This window comes from Otolemur garnettii, unplaced genomic scaffold (genome assembly GCF_000181295.1).
Source record: "Otolemur garnettii isolate 467f Iridium unplaced genomic scaffold, OtoGar3 scaffold00215, whole genome shotgun sequence".
Taxonomy (NCBI): Eukaryota; Metazoa; Chordata; class Mammalia; order Primates; family Galagidae; genus Otolemur; species Otolemur garnettii.
Window position 1 is genome coordinate 1,214,300 of NW_003852610.1, and position 6,958 is coordinate 1,221,257.

A 6,958-nucleotide genomic window follows, 5' to 3' on the forward strand; every position below is an offset into this window, starting at 1 on the left:
GTGGCTGGCGCCTTAGCCAGTTGAGCTATAGGCGCCAAGCCGAAAATATTTCTAATTTATACTCTGTTTCATAAATTTTTGCAATTTAAGAATTATGTAGAAATACATTGTTTAATATTTAACAAGCTTGGAATTTTTATAGTTTTACTTATGATATTATTTTCTGGCTTGATTCTGCTGTAGTCAGGGAACATTCTCTGATGAAATCAATCCTTTGAAATTTATTGAGACTCTCTTTATAGACCAGCATTTGCTCATTTTTGTCAATATGCCATATGTACATCAATGGTCAATGCTGTATTCTATAAATATAAATGAGGTCAAATGTCTTAATTGTATATTCATAATTCTATTACATGATTTCTTACTGTATTATACAATTTCTTAATTGCATTGCTCAGTGTTTCTGTGTCAGTGAAGACTGACTTTCCTGTCCACTGACTTTTTCAATTGCTTTCAGACATATTAAAATCTCCCCCAATAATTATGAACTTGTTCCTGCTCTTTTGAATTCTCTAATGTTTTGCCTTCTTTTTTCTGAAACTATATTATACAGATTTAGAATCATCATGTCATTCTTAAACTATGTTATACAGGCTCAGAATAGTATAGCTTCTTGGTGAATGATTTAGAAAAATTCCTGTTTAGCTGTAGGAAACATTCTTGCCATGAACAACATTTTTTATTATGTTAGTATAGTGACATAAGCTTTTTCTAAAAGTAATTTGATTATGTTTGCCATTATTTTGTTTCCAAACTTTAAAAATTTTAAGTACACCTCACAAGTGTATCAATTTTATGGAGATATATATATGTATATATATATATATATATCAATTTTTATGCCATAACACAGTTTGACTTCCTGAGAAGAAGATCCTGAGAGAAGGATTTTGATGTGCACACTTTATTTCAGAGATGATCGCTGCATCATTTCCAGGAAATGAGCAAATTATATAGGGAAGAAGAGGAATCCACTGCTGGTGACTTTATCTTAATCTCACTAGAATTTGTGGCAGACAGCAAAAAAGGCAGATCTCTGTGATAATTTCCACACTTCAAAAAGTCAAACATTTGAGCTGTTCACTCACCAACTCTGAGAAGTCACTGATTAAATGTTACTCTGGGGAGACATAGTTAGAGCATGACGATGTAGACAAAGAATGCCCCCAAGCACAAACACAGGGGTAAAAGAAGACTGGTCCAGCATTCAATGAAATAGTAAAGGCTGATTGTTATGGGCAAATCACTACCACTTTCAGCTATATCCAGTTTCATAATCTTTGTTTTTAACTGAATTACATAGATTATATATTCACTGTAAATGGAGACCTATAGAAATTAGTTAAAATGTGCGATCTGTTTTCTTTACCAATGATTTATGTTTATTTTTCACTTTAATCTTATCCTTTTTGGATGAAATCAGATATTTCATTTTTTTTAATGGCAATAAGGCAGATGAATTATATTAAATTATCTTCGCTTATGTATATTTACAATATTAAATTAAAATACAAAAAGATATAATAAATTTATCTACTTTTGGGTTTTTTTTTTTTCTTTTTTTGAAACAGAGTGTCACTATGTCGCCCTTGGTAGAGTGCACTGGTGTCACAGCTCACAGCAACCTCAAACTCTTGGCTTAAGTGATTCTCTTGCCTCAGCCTCCCAATTATCTGGAACTAAAGGTGCCCACCACAATGCCTGTCTATTTTTGTTGTTGTTTTTGTAGTTGTCCTTGGGCCAGGTTTGAACCCAAGAGCCTCCATGTATGTGGCCAGCACCCTAAACACTGAGCTACAGGCACCGTGCCTATCTACTTTTGTTTAAAATTAAAGAGAGGCAATGGTATCTTACACATTATGTTAATGGAATCTGTGTGTTTTATTTATCTTATTATTGTATTTGCATGTATGTTTATTTTGTGTGTATGTACAGTCAATCTCCAGAACTCTTTTGTTTCATGTTTACCATTATATTATTGTTTTTTTAAGTTCAATATAGAAATATCCATTGTATACCATTAACAATTAGAGAATTAAAGTTAACATGACAATACAAAATATGAAATACATAGAAATAATTCTTTAGAAAAATATAGTATTCCTACATGGAAAACTTCTAGTTATTATTGAAAACATAAAAAGACATGTGTCTGTACATATTGCAAAATTATTGTTAATGTTTTTTTAAATTTATTTAGGTATTCCTTCTGTTACAACTCAAGTTACTGCCTTTCTGGGGATATCAGTATACCACATAACAAATTCAGTTTGCTCTAGCGTTTGAGAGGAATTACAGCAAACAGCAGGCCCACTGGGAGGCACACATATCTGATATTGGGTATTATTGTATATGCAAGTAACTTCAGGCTTTCCTGTATAATCACAATAAAAGTAAACCAATAACTACATTTTGACAGTTTTTCTAGTTTGGGTTAACTTTTGGGTACATTTTTCACAACCTTCATCATGTCTTCCACCTAAGATTAAAGAAGGAAGGTAAAAAAGTCCAAAGCAAAGAATCAGTTAACAAGTCTCACACTGCTGCTGCTCATCCTCAAGCTTCTGCTGTGTGTAGACTAGTCAGCTCCTGGTAGGTGACTGCGGCAGCCCTGTAGTCTGTTTTTTCAGGGTGGAGAAGCCCTAGGTGTCATTGGACTATCCATACGCCATCACTGGCCATATTCACACATGAGTGATGTATCCAAGCAGGGATTCTATTCATCTTCACTGCTTTTGGTGTGGGCAGGATCACTGAGTAGAGGCCACACTTTCAGCAGGCTCAGGCTCCAATCTTTAATTCACACCTGGTTACCCTGGAGAGTGGGGATGGACTGGGGGTGATAAACTTACAGGATATCTATCATTCACCCATTCTGAAATCTTTTTTTAGTTATTTTTCCTGGTGACATTAATTGGTTAGTAAGTAGTAAATTTTGTTTCCTCTAGTTCTATCAGGGTCCCTGGTAAATTTATTAAGATGGGAGGGGTCCTGTGGTAGTATTTTATCTCTTTATATTCTTTTTTTTTTTTTTTTGTAGTTTTTTGAACCAGGGTATGTTGATTGCATTTGTTAGGTAAAGTCTCTTTTTAATTGTGTCCCACCCACAAAAGGTATGTCACATACCGTGATCCCCCAACCTCCTCCCTCCTTCTCTCTTTCTATTCTCCCCCTTCCTCTACCCCTAACCATGTACTAGGTCATTAATCATCCTCATATCAGAATTGAGTACATAAGATTCTTGCTTCTCCATTTTTGTGGTACACATATACCACAGCTTGTTAATCCATTCCTGAGTTGGTGGGCATTTAGGCTGTTTCCACCTTTTGGTGACCATAAATTGAGTTGCAATAAACAGTGTAGTGCAGGTGTCCTTATGGTAAAAGGATTTTTTTTCCCCCCTGGGTAAATGCCCAGTACTGGGATTACAGGATCAAATGAGAGGTCTTAGTTTCAGTTCTTTGAGGGTTCTCCATACTTTCTTACAGAAAGGTTGTATTAGTTTGCAGTCCCACCAGCAGTGTAAAAGTGTTCCCGTCTCTCCACTTTCACACCAGCATCTGCAGTTTTGAGATTTTGTGATGTGGGCAATTCTCACTGGGGTCAGATGATAACTCAGGGTGGTTTTAATTTGCATTTCTCTAATAATTAGGGATGATAAGCATTTGTTCATATCCTTTTTAGCCATCCATCTTTCTTAAGAGAAGGTTCTATTCATCTTTATTTCCCATTGATACAATGGATTATTGGCTTTTTTCAAGTTGATTAATTTGAGTTTTTGGTAGATACTGGTTATTAAGTTTTTGTCCAATTCGAAGTATGCAAATATCCTTTCCCATTGTGTAGGTTGTCTATAAACTTTTGTTATCTCCTTAGCTGTAACAGAAGATTTTCTGCCTAATTAAGTCCCATTTGTTTATTTTTTTGTTGTTGCAATTGCCAGGGAAATCGTCTTCATGGCATCTTTCCCCAGGCTGATACTTTCAGGTGTTTTCCTATGCTTACCTTGAGGATTTTTATTGGTTTAGCCCTGAAATTTAGATCTTTTATCCATGTTGAATGAATTTTTGTGAGTGGAGAAAGGTGCAGGTTCAGCTTCAGTCTTTTATATGTGGATACCCAGGTCTCTGAGCACCATTAATTGAATGGGGATTCTTTCCACCAGTGTATGTTCTTGTTTGGTTTATCAAAGATTAGGTGGCTGCAAGTGGTTAGTTCATATCATGGATTTCTATTCAGTTCCAGATGTCTACATCTTTATTTTTGTGTCAATACCATACTGTTTTGATCACTATGGCTTGTAGTACATCATAAAATCTGGTAGGCTGGAGCAGCACCTGTGGCTCAGTGACTAGGGCCAAACGACAACAAAATATAGCTGGGTGTTGTGGCAGGCACCTGTAGTCCTAGCTACTCGGGAGGCTGAGGCAAGAGAATTGCATATGCCCAAGAGCCGGAGGTTTCTGTAAGCTGTAATGCCACAGTACTCTACTGAGGTTGACAAAGTGAGAAAAAAAAATTGGGTAGGCTGATGCCCCTGGCTTTGTTTTTATTGCTAAGAATTGCATTAGCTATATGGGATTTTTTTCTGGTTCCATACAAGTGCAGAATTACTTTTTATGAATCTTAAAAGTATGGTGTTGGTATTTTAAGAGGGATGGCATTGAATCTGTAGATTGTTTTAGGAACTATAGACATTTTAACAATGTTGATTCTTCCTCGCCATGAGCTGATATATTCTTCCATTTGTTAGTATCTTCTTCTATTTCTTTTCTTAGGGTTTCACAATTTTCTTTATAGACGTCCTTCATGTCTTTTGTTAGGTATATTCCTAGGTATTTCATTTTCTTTGAGGCTACTGTGAAGGGGGTTGTGCCCTTAATTAGCTTCTCATCTTGGCTGTTATTGCCATATACAAAGCTAGTGATTTATGGACACAGATTTTATATCCTGAGACATTCGTGTATTTTTTGGTCACTACCAAGAGTCTTGTGGTTGAGTCTTTGGGTTTTCTAAGTATAAGATCATATTGTCAGCAAAGAGTGAGAGTTTGACCTCCTCTGATCCCATTTGAATACCCTTTATTTCCTTGTCTTGTCTGATTGCATTGGCCAGAGCTTCCAGCACTATGTTGAATATTAGTGGCAATAGAGGACAACCTTGTCTGGTTCTAGTTCTGAGTGGAAAGGCTTTCAGTTTTACTTGATTCAGTAAATTATTAGCTGTGGGTTTGTTATAGATGGCTTTGATCAGTTTAAGAAATGTGTAACCTATGCCTATACTCTTCAGTGCTCTAATTCTAATTCACTGAGATCTAATTCTTTGATCTAATTCTTTGATCTCAGTGCTTGAAATTGGTCTGTTCAGGAGATCTGCATCTTCCTGTCTACATCTAGGGAGATGGCGTGATTACAAATATTGATCTATTTCCTTCACATTGTCAAATTTCTAAGCATAGAGTTTCTAGTAATATTCAGAGATAAGTTCTTGTATCTCTGTGGCATCTGTTGTTATTTCCCCATTATCATATCTAATTGAGGTTACCAGAGATTTTACTTTTCTATTTCTGGTTAGTCTAGCCAAAGGTTTATCTATTTTATTTATTTTTTCAAAAACCAACTCCTTGTTTCATTAATTTTCTGAATGATTCTTTTGTTTTCAGTACCATTACTTTCTGATTTAATTTTGGATATTTCTTTTCTTCTACTGGGATTTGGCTTTTTCCCTTTCCATATGAACCATATTTGTTCATGTGCTCTCTTTCTGGTTTTTGGATGTAGGTATCTAAAGCTATAAATTTTTCTCTCAGGACTCCTTTTGCTGTATCTCACAGGTGTTGGTAGCTTGTGTCTTCATTGCTATTATGCTCAATGAAGTTAACGAGTTCCTCTTTTATCTTTTCCTCTACTCAACTGTCATTCAGCATAAGGTTGTTTAATTTTCATGCCTTTAAATGGGGTTCAACATTTTTGTTGGAGTTAAGTTCCACTGTTATCGCCTTGTGATCTGAGAAGGTACAATGTAAAATTTCAATTCTTTTGATTCTGTTGAGGTTTATTTTGTGTCAAGATATGATCAATTTTGGAGACTGTTCCATGGACTGATGAAAAGAATGTATATTCTTTATCCTTGCTATGGAATGTTCTATATAAATCTGTCAAGCACAGTTGTTCTAGGATCACAATTAAGTCCCTTCTGTAAGAGGAGTGTTAACATCCCCTGCAATTATGGTGTTATGGGATATTGCTCAGACTAATTAAGGTTTTTTTTACAAATCTGGGACCATTTAAGTTGGGTGCATAAATATTTAGAATTGAAATGTCTTCTTGTTGTATTTTTCTCTTAACCAATATGAAGTGTCCATCATTGTCTTTTTTTACTGAAGTTGCTAAAAATCAAATTTCAGAATTTTATTTCTTCTGAATTCCATTTGCCTGAAAAATTGTTTTCCAATCCTTAACTCTGAGTTTTAATTTGTCCTTTGAAGACTAAGTGTGTTTTCCTACAGATAGCAAATGGATGGCTCGTTTTTTTTGTTTGTTTGTTTTTTTCTTTTTTATCCAGTCAGTCTATGCCTCTTCTGTGGGGAATTAAAGCAATTAACATTTGTTGAGATAATTGATAAGTGTTTTAGTATTCTATTCATCTTATTTCGTGAAGTCCATTGCTTAGTTTTATCTTTTGTATCATTGTGGGAGCTAGGTTTTGTCTTTTAATTTTTGAGTGCTTACTTTGCTGGCAGCCCATTGTGATGGTCAGTGTATAGAACAGGTCAAAGTATTTCTTGTAGAGCTGGTCTTGTTGTGGCAAACTTTCTCAATGTTTTCATATCAACAAAAGATTTGATTTGTCCATTAATTTGAAATCTTAACTTAGCAGGATATAGAATTTTGGGCTGTAAATTATTTTGTTTAAGTAGAGTAAAGGTAGATGATCATTGTCTTCTGGCTTGAAA